The sequence below is a fragment of the Stigmatopora argus genome, chromosome 11, assembly GCF_051989625.1.
Source record: "Stigmatopora argus isolate UIUO_Sarg chromosome 11, RoL_Sarg_1.0, whole genome shotgun sequence".
NCBI classification, from domain to species: domain Eukaryota; kingdom Metazoa; phylum Chordata; class Actinopteri; order Syngnathiformes; family Syngnathidae; genus Stigmatopora; species Stigmatopora argus.
The window spans coordinates 5,969,350-5,985,185 of NC_135397.1; the positions used below are offsets into that span (position 1 = coordinate 5,969,350).

General features: G+C 39.8%; 1 protein-coding gene across 9 annotated transcripts in view; it reads left to right on the plus strand.

The window, feature by feature from the left end:
• Positions 1–15,836, plus strand: part of LOC144084422 (protein jagged-1b-like) — a 165,200-nt gene that overhangs the window by 47,144 nt on the left and 102,220 nt on the right. For all 9 annotated transcript variants that reach the window (XM_077612824.1, XM_077612835.1, XM_077612833.1 and 6 more), the window contains one exon: positions 7,050–7,151. The gene's annotated coding sequence lies outside the window, so the exon portion shown is untranslated. The remainder of the gene's footprint in view (positions 1–7,049; positions 7,152–15,836) is intronic.

Genomic DNA, 15,836 nt, shown 5'->3' on the forward strand with positions numbered 1-15,836 from the left:
GTAAGGTATTGTGTTGCACCCATAAATTTTGATATTGATAGTGAACTCCATTTTACATGAAAATTCCAGTCGCGTTTCCATCTTAGGAACAGAACTCTGTCATGCCTCATGGAGATTCCGTATTTTATCTGCAAAAACAAAAGTGAAGCAACAACCTTGACAAAGCCAGTGTTGAAGGAGTAGTTTTTAATCCACTTCTTTGAGCCACCATATTGATTTTTTTTCCATAATCCCCAATTAACTGTCTCAGTGTTTGCTTCACTGAGGAGCATTAGCCCACTAAATTCCCTAACTGTGTGTGATGTAAAATAGAGACATTTGCTATACGTAACATGGCACCAACATTACAGGGCATGGTGCTCTCAACAGCTGGGGCACCAGAAATGTTACCTTGGAAACCACATTCACACACTATAGTTGTTTATACACCAAACAACTTACAATTGTAAAGTCATTCGACATTGTTTCCTAAACATTTTCTCTGAAAATACTTTTTCAGATGCTGTCCGATAACACTTTTATGATGCATGGGATAACACAATGTACTGCTGCTATTCTACATGTCCTCTCATTTGAGCATTTTTCATCTTGTAGAACTTTTTTTCTGGTTGTGTTATTGTGTTGCTCTTCTGCAGTGTTATTAGTGTATATTCACATTATAAAGTCGTTCTCATCAAAATTTGTTTAACAGGAATTAAATAATCATCCCCCAAATTATTCCCAAATCTATTTTTTTCACACCGATCTAACGTCATCAAAATTGATATCCGTAGACCCCAAACAGCTTTCAGGTCGACTGATGTTAAAATAATGAATGCAGTGCACTTTTGAAGAGACTTTACGTCGCCAAAATTTGACGCCCCTGAAACCAAACAACTTCCAGTTCACGTACCGAAAATGACTTCAATCGTAATATTCCGACTTTTTGTCACTCAATATTACTTCAACCACCTAACTTTACGAGAAGAGCCGTTTTGTGTTCACACTGATTTAACGTCGACAAAAGTTGAAGCCCGGAAAACCAAAGAGCTTATGGTTTACTTTAAATAAAACTAAGCAACAAAATGACTGTATTCTCATAATATTTCGATTTGAATCTTGTTATAGTACAATCTATGATTTCCTATTTCAATTTTAACCTCGTAATAGTTCGATTTTAATCTCTTAATATTGAGATTTCTCTCTTGGATGATTACGATATATGACTTCTTGTAATTTCCCGCGGCACACCTGAGCATCGCTCACAGCACACTGGTTGGGAAATACTGCTCTACGGAATGTGTAGATACACTATATAATGACAGTATGGAGAATACTTTCGAACACACTGCCCACGGCCTTCTCACATGCTGGCTCCCACTTTTTTCATTATTGCAGTGAGAATTGTACTTGCTTTTACATCAGTATACAGATGAATAAGCTACTGGGTCTTGGCCACAGTCCCATTTATGCTGTAACACCAGACCTTAAGACTCATTTCGGGATGTAAATTCTTACCTTTGTAGGTGCAAGTGCACACAAGGAGCCTTGGTCATGAAGTGGACTTCATCAATTCTTCATTTTATACATTTGCCAACCACTTAGCTGAGCCCTCTCGAATAATTTATTTCAAGGATTCTTGCAGAAGTGTGAGCTCTGAAGAAAAAAAGGGCAATCATAACTAGGCAATAGCAAATTTATAGAGGCCATTCACACACACGAGTCAACATACATTTCCACTACCCCATGATCCTAATAAAGCAGAGGAAAAGTGGCAGCAGGAGAAACAATGGCTCAGCTGTCTATCATTTATGAATGATATTCAAACTGAAGCACAAAGCCAGCCTGGCAGACAACAATGCAATTTAAGTAAATAATGAAAGGTCAAAAATAAAAACAACTATAGGGAGCACAACATATCGGTATGATTCAGTTACTCAAATTCATTTCACTCTGGTGTCGAGACACATTTGTACATTGGCCAGATTTTGAACCCTGTTGCAATGTGCAGGCTGGCAGATGACCACAATATGAAATGAAAATGTGTATGTGTGTGTTTGTGTGTATGTGTTAATCAACAAAAACGGCAAGCCAAGAGAAGGTCAGGGGGGAGATTGGCTTTTTTTGAACCGAGTGTAAACAGTCCCTGCAGAAAGCTGTGGAAAAGCAAAAAAGTGAGATATAATTGTGTGGAGCACATGGGAGAAGCCCTTCAAAGCTGATTTCTAATCCATTTTTACCCCACTAAACCACACCATCCCATTCCATCCAGCAGTCTAAGCTCTGACACTGTTAACATGAAAATGTTCGCTGCAATCTGTATCTAGTATTTCTCCAAAACCTCTTCCTATTCATTTTCGCTAATTACATTGTGCTGCAATGAGAGCCGATGGTTTAACCTTCTCACAGTTAATGTTTCCTGATTGCCTCAGCCCCATGGGGTGGAAAATGACCTTTTCTGAATTTATTGCAGTATCTAAACCAAACAAAATCACACTAATCACAGTAATGTGTTGGCTTCTGTGAGGGCTGTGACATTCTTTTAATCACGACAAATAACAATAGTGTTACTGTGTAAATGAGAGTGGTATTGTTCGTCTGTCTCGATTTGTGTCAATGCCGTGGGATTGACTGGTGAATGGCTTGATCTCAGTTGGGATAGGCTACCCTTGAACATCAACGGAAAAGGGGTCATTTCAGAATTGGAGGGAATTTTGCCTTCAAAATTCTTGAAAAATAAGTTGTTACTCCTTCGGATTTCTGAAGAAGTGATACGTACGTACATTTGCTCACCTGTGTAGCAAATCTAACATATTGTGTAGTTCAGTGGTTTCTTTGAGCATGTTTAAAAGGATCGTAGTGTTGCATAGTGTAGGGTTGTGAGAATGACCTGGGATACAGTTTACACTTAATGATTCATATTTGGCATGCTATGATTATTAAAACAAATGTTCCCTCAGATAAATGAGATATCAATCCATAATAACCCAAGAATGACATTTAATTTAACAGTTATTTGAGATTCAATTTTGTCATAGGGAGACTTGGACAGACAAAAATAGCATTGCATGGCAAACTCCGTATTTATTTATTCTAACTATTCTCAAGCATTCTATTACCTTTTTTTTAATTTTGTCTGGGTATGAGCTTTGCACATTTTCACACAAAATACATTTTTCAGTATTGTTCTTTAGATGATGGATTCATTTGAATTTGAAAGGTGGGAGATACAATTTGGTCCCAATAGCAGGTTAGAAAATGTGTAGATAACGGACCATGACGATATTGAGTGTAGCACTGTTCAAAGACCTCAACGTATGACTTTCCATCTTCCCAGAATGCATTTAAGGCGCTGACTGTGGAAGGCCTTCAAGGTCTGCATGTGCATTTGGTCGGGAGTCCAGGCTTCCAAGCCAGACAGAAGAATAGAAAGACAAACTGTCTTGCACCTCTGTCCTGTCAGTTTAGCAGTCAATGATGTAATCACAGAGTTCCCTGCCGTTGTTTCAACCGTGGGTTTGCCAAGAGGGCTTGAATTTATTCTTTACCTGGAACATAATGACCATCCAAGGCTCTGAGCAAATATGGGAAATGCACAGACCATTTTCATTTAGCTTGCCAACAGTGTGCTCTCCTTCCATAACGCACCGTCAGAGCCCACTCTTGCGTTGAAATCCCTGATGGAGAATGAGCTTGTCGGTAGAGGTTGTTTTATTTATGGCAGAATACAGGTAGGCGTGGAAGTGTTTCATGTGCACATGGTCAGAATCCATTGTTGGGGTGACATGATTCCATGCAGATTAAGTACCCATATTTACCTTTACTTTAGACATGAGTTATGAAAGCACAGTTGTCAATGATGTCATTTTTTACGTCTTTCTGTTCATCTATGTATAGTATTATCATTCAGAGTCTCAGTGTATGTATCATATCTGGTGCATTTGGTCAGATTAAATAATATGCAAGATGAGAATGGAAAATTCCAACAAATGTCATTTTTATATTTTCATAATCTGTACTGTCTAACAGGCTGCATCAGAGAAATGAAGACAGCTCCGTTTTACAAAGACAACTGTCAATCATTGTAATCTCACTAAATCCTATACTCAAGCATTTAATCTTAACTTCCTTCGAATGAGGAGCCTGAAGTGATTAAATTAGCATAAATTATACGATGCATCTCAATTCCTCCCATCCGTTTCGATTCGATGTTGATGAAATGGTTGATGTAAAACACAGCTCATTTTTCCATAAAAAAGATAGAGAAAAGGGATGATTGCCAACGTGTTTTAATACAAAAACTGAATTGCACAACATCTGTATCAACTAGTTAAGACTTCTGCACTCCTAATATGAGCAAGGTTTTTCATACAGTAGAGCAAGCGTGTTCTTCAGCTGCCGTATTTCACCCGTGAGTGCCGTGAAGCGGATATATAATTGGTAAGGGCTCGTGGGTTGCAATCAACCCATTTCCATCAGCATTACAGGGCCATGACAACATCCAGCTGTCCCTGATGTGGTGTCCAGGTCCGCTCTGCTTCCTCACTCAGATAAAAACTTGCCCACACAGTGTCACGTGCTGATTGTGCACGCTCCCACACATACACAATCAGCAAATGAAATATGGAAATCAGTCAGAGGGAAGAGATCCGGAATTGTGATTAAACAATTTGGGACTAAACAGCAGGTATACAGGAATCACAGAGCATATGTTTGCTTCTGATAAATACGGTTATATTTCTTGCATGTTTGTGACATGTTGCCTTTGCAATTTTGTACCCATCTTCTTGCTTGCAGGAGTAGTTTCTTAGTTTTTTTCCTGTTGTCAACGTGAGTGGAATCGAGGCTAGTTTTCGATATTAGTTCATTCATTTTCCGAACCGCTTATCCTCACATTTGTCCATTAGCACCCAATAAGTAAAGACTCATTTACTTATGCAATCTTTGTAGTGGTGTGAAAGTGTATTTGATAATACTTTAAGATATTTGATAGAGTCTAGGCGTACCTAATAATTTGTCCCGTGAATATGCTTGACAATTTCCCACAATATGATCCCCCATTTCCCCAAATTGAAAGATGCTGGAAGCATCACACTGTGTTCTTCAGTCAGACTGAGCACATGCTGTACATCATTAAATCAGTGACTCAGGGAAGCGTAACATCTTGAGCATGTTCTTTTCCTTCTCCCAGCTGCCCCAAGTAATTTACAATATAAAAATACACCTGTTCCATTGCTTTTCTGAAAAGATGGGAGCGCAGACAGCATATTCAGTTTTCACTCTAGATTGTTTTTGAAGAAGCAGATTTGAATCCAAACAAAAGTTGTGAGATGTTTACTTTCTGAAATGTAGTGCAATTCATAACATGCCTTTAATAGTGAAGCATAGTGAAGCATTAAGGCACAAAAAATGGTGTCAGTGCACTACTAGTGACTGGCAAACATTTCAGGCTCCTGCCTGTAGTCAGCTGGGATAGGCTCCAGCACCCCTGTGGACTCATAACATATTCATATGTATCCCGTACCTGTAAAACATTCCGTATTTTTTCCAGTATTGATTGATATCCAAATACTGAAAACGTCTGTACTTTATATTGCTCTGAATTAAAGGATAGACATTTACGCGTTAGATTTCCGTTTGAATTACGACTTAAGCAGTTGGGCAGTATGTCTCAAACGGACACAGATGGTTCGTTCAAAGCTGGATGCGTCTCCACAGGTTGCCTTTTATTTCAGTGGGAATTATTTGGAATGAGCACCATCTCATATGCAGAGAGTCCATAATAAAATAACCCCACATTAATTTTATGCCAATCCTCATAAATCAGATTCATTTATCTTTGCTCCATTCCTCGTGCCTTGCACTTTATGAACGAGAATAATGCTCCAATGCTCCAATGTTGGACTGAACATCAATGTCAGTCTTCCTCACTAAAGCATTGGCAGCACTGAAGTGCCGTTTACTTTTACTCTCCTTTGTTAGAAAAGTGGAAAAGGTCAATTGAAGCCTGTAGCCTCAATGTACCTCTTAGAAACAGAGCTTGACTTGTCCACCCGACCATGAATCAGATAAGCTTTACTTACAGTGCAAAACTGTGCACGTCAGACATGTCTCGATGCTACGTATGCTTGAATTTTAAGCTCTTTTGGCCGAGGACAGCCTCAAATTACGAATCCATTACACGTCTGTTAGTCAGCTACATTTTCCCCCTGTCCTCCTTTCACCTCGTATCTTCCAGCCTGTACTTTGAAGCAAAGATGTATTTAATCACGGCAAAGCCTTATTCGCCGGGGCATTACTGAGCACCATCGCACTGTGCTGTGCATTGTGTGTTGTCTTCATCTCATTTGATTCCCGGCGTCAAAGACGGATTTCCTCGCAGGGCTTGCTCGCAGACATTTGAATTAAAGCTGCTAAACTATTAAAAATGGATGGTCTGACCTATATTTTTCACTGAAATAAATAAATAAAGCATGATGCAAATCTTCAGAAGTGGGACACAGGAAGAGCTAATAGCGGGAGATCTATACCGGTTCTGTCTTACTCGCCCTTGCCTCACCTCATCTTCTCTCTTCATCCTGTCTCACACAACATTGTCCCCTCGTGGCTGTGTTGGAATTAGCCTCTTTTGTAGCAGTTTGCTGGCAATAGTGACTCACCTCTATTTGCACTCAGGGCAGCACAAAAAAAAAGACTCCCCTTGCATGCTGTAATGTCACATTGGACTCTGTGTCCTTATTACACACTACCTGAATCAGGAAGGTTATGGCTTTAACAGGATGTGTTTTCGTAGTTTGGTTTTTGCTGTTGTTACCAAAACTACTTTCTTTAGCCTAATAATTAATAGGGCATTAAGTATGACTAAATAATAATTTGCAGTTTGTATTTAGGGAATTTGAGCAACGATTTAAATGGTAATTATCAATAACCTTCCGGGCGACCAAACGACCGAGTACCCTTTTTTTGTAATACATCCATGAATTGCACGTACCACTACTAATATGAAATGTGTTTCTGATCAATATTGTATTTGTGAAATAAAAATTATACATATGCATCAATCTCCGCAGGCAATTGTCCTGGACAACATTACCATCTGCTGTTGACCGAAACCAGCGTCATTATGACTGGATGTTGCGTCGGAACGTCACATGAACAAACCCGGAAAACAGGTTAGCAGATACACTACATCTTGGGGGCTTATTCGTTCAAAATAAATAAACCTGGCCTTAATTCTTATTCCACTTCTAGAAGCACCATAGCTTTTACAATTAGCTACTTTCTTGCCATTCAGGCAGTTTTAAAATGTATGACAAAAACCTTTTTTGAAAACTCCAAACTCACCTTCAATTAACATTAGAACCATTCCATGAAAAAGAACCCAGACTCCTGCCACCTTACATCATCCTTTCTTTAACCATTAATGGCCCAAAATTCTGGAAAATAAAAATACACATAAGGTCACCCATGATTATTTTCCCTCTTATCCCAGTTTTACCCTTGACCAAGGTCTTCACTCCACTGAGTGTAGTTAAAAGTGATGCGCCCTTCTCCTTCCATTTTGTTACAGCACCTTTTTCTAAGCCTTTGCTCATTTCCTCTGCCACTCTGAATTGTCTCACTGGATTACCTCTTCCCTCCACCATTCACACAATGTCAGGGAGCATGACAGTGAGAATAAAGGCCACTGGTATATCTTGCTACATGATTGACTGTGGTTGCCTCACTGAATTAGCCTCCCTGATTGGCTGAAATATATTTGAACCCTTTCCTGGACAAATTGTTTTTTTCTTCTGTTTTTAAATATTTTATTGCTGCAATTATATGCGACAGGGGTCTTAAATGTGCGGCCCGGGCTTGATTGTGGCCAAAGGGGCAATATTTTGCGGCCCCCAATTGACATCTGATCTGTAGTATTGGTGTGCCCAGCCTGTATTTTGCAATGGAATTGATAAAGAAAAAAAACACAAACACATTTAGATTAATATAATTGATCAATTAAGAATATATTTAGAGGGGAACAGAATCAATTTTTTTTTGTAATAAATGATAATAGTTTTTCATGAACGCAAATTTAAAAAGCTAGCAGTAAAAAAAAATCTTAATAAAATCAGATAAAAAAAATATGAAGCTTAACACTGTCATTAGAGACATACAAACTTCAGCTCTTTTAGTGGAGAAAGCAAGCATTTACATAATTTGTCATTACGTTGTTGATTTGAAAAGGTCATCTTGTTATCTCATACATGGCCACATGTGGCGTCAGTTTTTTGGCCTGAAATCTGTTTATAGACCACAGCTGTAAGACTGACTGTCATGACGGAACGGGAGAGTAACCTTTTACCTCATATTTTTCTGCAAAGGCCATCTTGTATGTGTTTAGCTCCCATCTCTTCTGTGCGTGAGTGAGTGTGTGTGTGTGTTGAGGCAAGGCTGCTGGCTTCTTTTGTGAAGCAGAAGAGTGTATCCATGCTGAAATGGCTAATTAAGAAGTACAGCGTACAACCTCATATGATGCACCAACAACATGTTACCACTGCAGGTTTAACCCCCGAATATATAGCCAGCTTCTCGCGCCATATTGCCGATTGTAAAGCCAGTGATAATTTCACGAGTGGAGTATTATCCTCCTTTTTAGCCCCGTGTGTGCATTGTGCTCTCGACCCCGCGGGACTTCTTCCACCCTCTGTCGGCACCTCTGCTGATGGCACAAGCTTGGCATCAAAGGCCCATTAAAAAGAGCTTCTTCTAAATGAACTTGACAGCAAAGCCAAGGCGTGTTGATGTGGGTGGACATGCAAATCAATATTTCACATCATCAGCAGCCGCTGGTTGGCGGAGCGTAGAGGCACAGTCAATGTCGCGTGTGATTTGGACCACATGAGAAACCAGGTTTTCACTTTTCTGAGTCGTGCTGCAGCGGATGGGAATGTGTGTTTATGTTCCCCATTCATGCTGGGGAATGTTGCTGACTCTGTTTAGAAAAGAAAGGATCACTGTAAAGTGAAGCAGATGGAGGGCATATGGAATTGTATCACGTTGGGGTTTACAAACGTATCCAGTAATGTGTCACAACACTTGCGTTGTGTTGATGCCGCTCGGCATGCCCGTGAACGGTAAACATGTCATTCAGCTGTAAATTACGCTTCACACAAGGTCACTTTGGTTAGGGAGGGGGGGAAAAACATGAGCTGAGGATGTAATTCATCTCAAGGTGGTGCAGACATTGACTAGAACACATCAGGTTCATCAAATCACACAAAATTTAAAATGTTGATTTGGTATACTTAGTAAAACGCAATTTGTTTTGCTGTTCCTAATTTGCTCTTGACAACCTTTTTTTTAAATAGCAGACATTTGAAAGGCAATTAAATTTGGCAAAATAATTACATTTTCTTTAGTTGAAATTTGAGCAACTGCACCATGGTGCAGTGGTTCTTTTCCCTGAATTCAGTGCAGGCGATGTGGGATCGATTCCTAATCGGTGGCAGTGTGATTGTGAGTGCAAATGTATAGTATTTAAGCTGCCTTTTGTCCAAAGTCAGCTGGTATATGCTCCCGCCCCTAATTTGAGAAGCAAACCTTGAAGTGAAAGTTTCTGAGCTGAGAGTTTATTCGTGAATCATTATGAAACCAACCAATGCCACCTTTTGCTATATTCCATATTTTGTTTCAACATAGATATTTCAGAAAATGCCAGGCTTGGTGTAGCATTGTAAAAATCTCCATCCTTGAATGACTTTCAACTCCACATCATGCTCCCTCAAGGAGACATGCCTTAGCATAATACCGAGAGCTTAGAAGTCATTGATATGTGCTCTCTCAGCTCTGACAAGCCCACCCTTCCAGGCAAGGAGTCCCCCTTCCCCCACGTATCGGCTTATTGCCAGAATGTTTCCAAGTCTTTGCCATGGCAGCTTTGGCACCGTTGACCGTTAACTCCGTTTCAGTCACACTTGCCCTCCCTCCCCCAGACATACTGTTCAGGGCACACATTCATAGAAGCAGCTCATACCAACACCAAACATTGTAACTGGGAGTGATAGTACATTAATGAAAGAAATGTGCAGTTTACATATTTTTACCCCATTAAACCGCCACGGTAGAGTATCTTGCAACATGTTTTTTGTGCACGGCTGCTTTGCCAGATATGAGCATAGTCAGGCAAGGTCAAATCCATCCCTACAGTCCCCAGCTGGCACTTTCCTATTCAAAGGGGAGCTTGCAACTTGAAGATGTTTTCATGCTGGATGCACAATTTCTCCAGCGTTTTCGCTTCTGTCCATTTGCATCACTGACAGTCGACGTGAATGACATGAACAGCAAAATACCTTTTTTTTCTTGGCTAGTTTGCATGAATGCCTAATTTCATGCGAGATCGAACCTGTATTTCAACATTTATTCAAATAGATTTTTCTCTCTTTACTAATTCCTCGCATGCCTTTGGCAGTGGGTGTGAAAGTGTGTAAACTTTATAATACCAAAGAAAAAGAACTCTCTCATTATTTGTTTGATGTGGGATGTTAAAGACACATTTACAAGTTGTTTTAATTACTGGAATATACAATCATTCGTTTTCCGCTTATCTTCACAAGGGGAAAACACGCTAACGACGCATAAATAGGTCGGAACCCAACAGGGAGTCAAAACTCTAAAGTTCTAGAGTAAATCACAAAAAAATAATATCAATTATATAGTATATTTACATGGCAACGACAACATGGAAATCAAATCCCAAGACATAATTCATCACACTCATTTAGTTCTGTCCTATGCATGAAACCGTAGCACAAGATAGCAACATTACCTGCTGTCATGACCTGAAAAAAATGAAATAAAGGGAAAGTTTCCACGTAGACATGAGGCAGATTTCAAAACAATCACTAAAAAAGTGACAACCCAACAGTAACAGGTGAATCATCTTCGCGCAAGAGTGAAAAATGAGGCTAATTCTATGAGAAGATGAAGACCCTGTCACCCAAAGGTGATATATGATATGCACATTAATAAGCATTGTTGGACCAGACTGTGAAGAAGAGAGAAAGACTGAAGCTAAAATGTAACACCACATACAAGTACTGCAATTAACTAAGGCTAAATTGAGATCTGCCACTGACCTTTTAAAAATAAATGCTTTTTAAATAATCCCGGATTATCAATATACAACATTTTACCATTTTATTTATTTATTTTTTACAGATTACAACAAGCTCACATGCTGTTTTCCCACATCCGACGTTGACAATAATCTGTCATAATAAACCCTTTTAGTGCTGTTTTTAAATACGTAGAATGTCTATTACTAAAGAAAGCCGAGCAAGAGATTTAGGAATGCTGCAGGGAATGTGTGCCTGTTATGCCTTCCATTACATAAGGCCGGCGGCGGGTCTTCTTTCTTGCAAATGCATCCTTACACCTGATGAATGACCTGGTTTCGTTTATCTCATGAGACATCTACGCGCATGAAGATGCATGAAACGTCAGGCCTCTGTTTCCCCTCTCCAACCCAACCGCCTGTCATGGACTCAATCCTGTCTTTAGATGTGCCTTCCCTGGGGCATAAATCAGAGAAGATGTGATGCGTCAACCTTCCTTCCCTCTTTCTCCAAAAGTATCATCCTTCCATCCTAATATTTTGCCATCCCGTCCCTTTTTATTCTCCTCCTGCTGAGATTAGCTCTGGTTTTCTTCCTTTCCACTCGTCGACTTTGTTCACGCCTCTCTGTCTTTTATCTCGACCACCCCCCCCGAGCTCCCACGCCTCTCTCACACTCATGTCTCGGTAGCGTAGCATCTCGGAGCTGAGGGACGCCCGTGATTAGGACAGAAGAGAACCGGCTGTACGAACGAGGCAGACTCAGAACTGGGTCATCATTGTTTCTCCGTGAGACTCTGCAGATGAAAAGCTTGAAGACGAACGCAGAAAACGATGCGCGACGCCGCGGTGTCAGAGCGAGACATTTCTGGGTTGGCAAAAAAAAATAAAAAATCAGACAAACGACTCAGTGCTGAAACATGAAATTCAATGTAATGGGAGCTGAATAAAACATGCTGCTAACCCCATTCCTCATCTCTCAACCCCTCAACGTAATAATTATCCATTAGTCTACTTGGGCTACATGATAGTTGCGGGGACAAGAAGTGCAGTCGTGATGACACAAGGCCGCAAATTCATTGTTTGTCAGACCGGTAACAATATTTTGGACCTGAGAGGCTTTTTTTCCCCTCCCACTTTCTCCAATTCCTGGTTCCTAGTGTCCTCTTCAGCCTTCTCTCTCAAGGCATCGCAGCCCTTTAGCAGACACTTTTGACAGGGTCTGTCCCACTGCTCTACCACTCAGCAGTCATCATGTGCACCATTTCCTCCTGGTCCTCCTATGTGTGCTTCTTCCATCTCCTTGTCACAGAGCCTTCCGCTACTTTAATCGCTGTTAGGTATACATACAAAACGTCTGATATTTTGCATGGATCATAACCTGCCCCACATGTCACAGTCCTAAAATTATGACAAAACCATGCACCAATCAGCAGGGCACATTTTCCAACAGTACATTTGTATCAGACAGTTTAATATTTTCACAAGAAGGCATTTTTTTTCTGCTGAATGTACGTAAATTGTTTCTCCTGTCATTTACTACAACACATGATAAAAGGAAAAGACGTAACAGTAATTTACTTATCTTTTTTGTTATTACTTCTTCTTGAGTGCTGTTTATAGGCACTTATCGAGGAAGATATCTACATAAACATGTTCAACATACACACACAAACTGCATGTTTTTTTTTCCTTATTCCCTTTAAGGGGAGTCACTGAAAATAAGTATACCGAGTCTTTTACTGCCATCTAGTGTGTTAAAAGACATTTGGTAGAAGAAAAATCTGGTGTTTTTATCTTATAATTTGTCATTACTTACTTATAACATCCATTTCCCCCCATCGTTTTTAATATAACATTCCAATTTCCCATTTTGCTTTAATTAAACCATTTAAATAGATTCATACACTGGCAATTATGTTCTCCACTTTTCAGCAAAGATGAATAATGCATTGTTCTGACCTTTTTCATTCATTGTCTGTGGGCCAGGAAATGTTCTTCACATATTTATCTGGTGCACAGCACACCTTATACTTAATCCTGACAGCCTTTTCATTAGCCTTTTATCTGTGTAGCGTATGTAGAGTCTTAACAAGGGCTGTAAAATGCTTGGTTCTCACCTACATGCTGTACATTCATTTAAAACGATTAAACCTTTATTAACCTCACACCACATCATTCAGTCATGTTCCATAATCGTTACATTGTCTCTGCGACTTAATATAATCAGAAATTCATTTGTGTGTACATTTTTATGCGCTTTCAACCTTGACTGTCATTTTCAGCTGCTCCGAAACATACAATATGTGCAGAAAATAGCAGAGGTAGATTTCCCTATCCAAATTATATTCTCCCCCGTCAAGCCTGTCTGCACAACAACCTGTTTTAAACCACATCAACAGATCTGACCACTGTATCTAATCATTAAATATAACAATGTGAGGAGTATTGATGCTATTTCCTATTCTGGTTGGTGTTTTCCTAGAGAATCACTGTGCAAACCAGGTGTGACTGAAAAGAATCAATCTATTTAGACTCCAAAATGAACCCTTTGAGACATTATGGCAGTGGGAAATTGTATTTTAATTCGGTTTGCCTTTGGGTGGCAGTACATCCTCATTTTTGTGGATGAGCAGCATGCAGAAATTATCAAGGAGGGACAGAGGTCTACACGATGCGCATTTGGGTAACATGTGACTATTTCCTGGGACCTTCTTAAGGACCAAGTTCAGCTACTGAAAGTGAGATTTATCAGAAGACATAAGCCCAACTTTCTCCGCAAGGAAAATAAAATAAAAAACACTTGGATTTGACAATAACTTTCCCAATCCACTCTATCCCCAAATTATTATTGAAGGCAGATTTTAAACCTATGGTTATTTTTTTACATATTTTAGACAACTGATTACTGATCCCAACCGGGTTACACAATAGACTAGTTGAGTTTATATAAACAAACAACCACTCACACTCGCATGTAAATATAGTGTAAATAGGCAGTTACATTATTTTTTATTGACGTGACTAAAACTACTACATTTTTTCAAAACGACCATATTTTGTAATTCACTAGTTGAGTTTATATAAACAAACAATCACTCACACTCGTGTGTAAATATTGTAAACAGGCAGTTACATTGTTTTTTATTGACGTGACTAAAACTACTACATTTTTTACGGGTAACCCCATTTTCTGCTAAAATCGACCATATATTGTAATTTACTAGTTCAGTTTATATAAACAAACAACCACTCACACTCGCATGTAAATATAGTGTAAATAGGCAGTTACATTTTTTTATTGACGTGACTGAAACTACTACATTTTTTCCGGGTAACCCCATTTTCTGCTAAAACCGTCCATATATTGTAATTCAGGAATGTTTTTTTTTTTAGCTTTTAGTGAACAGCAGTTCCCTTCCATCACATCAAACCTATATGTTTTTTTATTAGATCGTGTGGGATTTGGGCAGGAAACCAACGCTAATACCGCCTCTTCCACTTCAAGCAGATGTTAGGTACCCTGAAATGTCAAGTGGGGGGGCGAATTGAAGGTGGTGCTAGAGAAATACAGCCGTTGCGCGCTCAACCTCCGAGCTTATCGGAGTGCGCTGGATGTTGTTGCCCAGGCTCTTAAGGCGAACCAGATGTAATCCGGGTTGTGCAGTGCCACTACGTGTTAGGCACAGCCTGGGTCAACTAGAGGCGCCTCAGCTGTAGGCTGATGTTCATTGAAATGTGCTACAGATGTTTTTGACTAATATACTGTACAAGGTCTTATGGCTCATCTTCCGGACTTGTGAATGGTAGCGGGAGTGTTACATCCTGACGGTTTTCTGGTTTATGTTCCTCACCATGACTTTCTTCTTTTGCCAGCAGCAGTGTTTATAGGATTGTGTCTGATTTTCCTTAGTATTAATTTATTTCCAGAAAGGGTGCCATGACACGTCGTCTCCTCTGACCTGAGTGTTGCTCTACTTTTCGGAGCTTCATCAGAGCATGCCTTGTTTCTGTTATTTGGACTCATTGGCTGTCATTGATGGCGATAAACGTCAACTGGAAGGCCTGGCGGCCTTTCAGTTCAAATGGATTGTGTGACTAGTAATGACAAACTAGTGTAAATTCACAGCAGGATGAAAAGAGCTACTTGATTGAATGTCTTTGTCAATGGCTCTGAAAGAGTTAACCTGGACTACTATTTTTTTAACATCTTGGCGATGTCTTGTTGTGCAGTTTTGAATAATGTCTCAGCTAAGACTTCCTGAGGTATGACATTATCTGTGTCAGTTTACAAGTTGTGGCTTGGTCAACTTTATTTTCCCATGTACGTGCCAAAGTTTTTCCGATTTGCCAGAGTCATATTTTTCCCTCTTTGTGAATGTTTTTTTTTTTTGGCAAGCAGAATCTCCCACCCAAATGACATTGAGCTCCATTTCATTTTATTGCCAAATTATATGACAACGCTGAGTGACCATTGACCTTTCCGGTCTGGTTTTACGTCCTCGGGCTCTTTGGACCCCAAGCAGTCTTGGTCTGCGACTGGTACTGTTTGCACTGTCAGGCTTGCACGATCCACTGGCTCTTAACGAGGGAGAACGAAACTGAAATGAGGCATTTCTGAAACCAGGGCTTTATTCCCACAGCCCGATGGTTTGCATTACAACATACAAAAGGCTAAACGTGACTCAACTCCCAAAGAAAACCATCCGTGTGTGTCCTGCAACGAGAATAGGGGAGGCGCAGCATTCAAGCATGTATGTAA